Raw genomic sequence first — 2,780 nt, forward strand, 5'->3', positions numbered from 1 at the left:
TTCTTTTAAATCCTAGAGCAGTAGGTAACCTCTGATAGTCACCAAGACTTGAGTGGCAGAAAAGAGGATCAGATCTTGTCCATCTTATAAATGACATATATCACCTTTGTTACCTCTTTAATATAATTTCTCAAGTTTCTTTTTTTTTGCCATTCTTACTTTTTCTATTCTCCAATGGACAGGGTATTCCTTACTCTGCCCTCTACTACCACAGTGATTCTAAGTCATAATTTCTATTAAGTTTTGGTAGGCTCATATTACTGACTAGACCTTGCCTGATTGTTCAGATGATGCTCACTCCATAAACTTTTCATCACATTTGAACTCTCAATCTCAATTTTTAATGATCATCTACCGAGCCACCAAGTGACTCCTCTCTCCTCCACTGTCCACTTTTCTCACATCAAATATGTCACAGAATACTATTAATAGAAACTCTACATTCTGACTTTTTTTCAATCTATCTCATTGTCTCACAATCACTTCCAATGTTATATCACGCACAGATTAGACACTTCACATGTATTTGAATCCCGTAGAAGGTACTTTCAAAATGCAGATTCCTAGACCTCATTCTTGAGCTACTTAATCCACTTCACACTAAAATCTCACAACTTATATTTTTCTCAAAATATTTTCCCAGAAAATTCTCATGTTTAACCTAATTTGGGATCCCCTGGACCTTAGTAACAGGTTCCTAATTAGTATGCATAACTCCAGTTTCCCCTTCCTGCAGCATATTTTCTCCACTATCAAAAATCAAATTTTAAAAATATATTATATATAATATATAAATATATTATGATGCCATTTCCTATCTTTAAATTTTCTGTGCATGCTTATTTCCTGAAGAATAAAGTGCAAGTTCCTTCACATGGTATTCACCTCATTTATTTTATTCCAACCTTCGAAAACCTTTTGCCTTGACACTGCATCTATGTCCCAGATATAGGATTTTTCTACTGTGTTCAACTATGTCCACATAAATTTAATATACATGTAGAATGCTTCTACTGTTTTCTAAATCTGTTATTTCCTGCACATTTTTTTAAAATTTTTATTTATTTAAATTTTTTTTTTTATTTCAGCATATTATGGGGGTATAGATGTTTAGGTTACGTGTGTTGCCCTTGGTTCCCCCCCTCCAAGTCCGTGTTTCAAATATGTCTGTGGCTGCCCTGACCTGACCGCGCCGGATCCTGTCTGCCCTCCTGCACATTTTTGAAAAAGAAATATAGCCTTTTTTCATTTCTTTAATTTCTGAAATATAGTGTCCATAAATTATAGTACTGATAAATAAAATTAAGAGGGCTTTGATAAGTGTATAATTTATTTCAACACCTCTTCTCCAATTTCAATTTATAATTTCACTGTAAATGTTACTTTTACATTTACTGCCTTTTATTTTAGAGGACAGACAGTGAGGAGATAGGAAAGGAAAATGCAACATTGCTGACCCAGTTTGTTCCCACAGGACTTACATATCAATCAGAGTGGAAAATCCCTCTTTCTGGAATTGTTGGTAATATATCTCATCACCATCTTGGGGAACCTTGGTCTGATTGCTCTCACCTGGAAGGACTCTCACCTTCACCTTCCCATGTACTTATTCCTTGGAAGTTTAGCCTTTGTGGATGTTTAGATATCATCCACAGTGACCCCCAAGATGTTGGTCAACTTCTTAACCAATAGTCAGATGATAGCTCTGTGTGAATGCATGATAACAGTTTTTTTCCTTTGCTATCAGTGTGACCACAGAATGTTTTCTCTTGGCAACAATGGCATATGATCACTGTGTAGTTATATGCAAACCTTTACTTTATACTGTGATTACAAACAATAGACTATCCATCTGGGCATTAGTGGTTTCATTTGTAGGTGGCTTTCTTCATGTCTTATTTCATGAAGGTTTTTTATTCAGATTAACTTTCTGTAATTCCAGCATAATACATCACTTTTACTATGATATTATTCCATTGTAAAACATTTCTTGTACTGATCCTTTTATTAATTATGCAATGGTTTTTGCTTTTTCACATTCAATTCAAGTATTCACCATTGTGATGGTTCTTGTCTCTTACACATTTTTTCTTTTTACGATCTTAATAAAGAAGCATAAGGAAAGACTTCTCCACCTGTGGAGCTCATCTCTTGTCTGTGTCTTTATACCTCTTCTCTTCACGTATGTGCTCCCTGCATCTCCACAAGCTGATGATCAAGATATGATGGACTCTATTTTATATGAACATGAATCCTTTGCTAAATCCTGTTATCTACAGTCTGAGAAATAAGCAAGTCCTGGATTCACACACAAAAATGTTAAAAAGAAATGTTTAGCTCTCATACTAATGTCTTTTCTAGTTTTAGTAAAGTAGTCACAAAATTGTGCATGTTAGAGATATTATTTTTGTTTGTCAGTGTTCAGGTTTTTTTTTTTTTTAAATTACAACTGTCCTAGCATTTTAGTTACTGAAGGTGTTAGTGCCTAATAAAATAGTTAAAATATTCTTATGTTTTTAAAAAACATTCAAGGAATTTTAATCAAATGTTTATATCAAAATAGAATCATTATAGCAGAAAGCAAGCTAAAATTTTTTACAGTCATGTACGCTATTCAATGTGGCTTAATAAATGTGTTAAATGCTAACATAGACATTTATGAGATAAAGATTTGAGTGTTTTGTCTTGATATTAATACACCTGGATTGCCTGAGAGTCCTATCACATTGAACTTAATAGTGGAGGTGGATTTGGGTTTGAGTATACAGAGGTGAATCCCA

At 33.7% G+C, this 2,780-nt stretch overlaps 1 pseudogene; it reads left to right on the top strand.

Annotated features, from left to right (window-relative positions):
- The first annotated feature begins 1,407 nt into the window (after window positions 1-1,407).
- LOC105817204 lies at window positions 1,408-2,337 on the top strand (annotated as a pseudogene).
- Window positions 2,338-2,780: the final 443 nt, after the last annotated feature.

The sequence above is a fragment of the Propithecus coquereli genome, unplaced genomic scaffold (genome assembly GCF_000956105.1).
Source record: "Propithecus coquereli isolate 6110/MARCELLA unplaced genomic scaffold, Pcoq_1.0 Scaffold40, whole genome shotgun sequence".
Taxonomy (NCBI): Eukaryota; Metazoa; Chordata; class Mammalia; order Primates; family Indriidae; genus Propithecus; species Propithecus coquereli.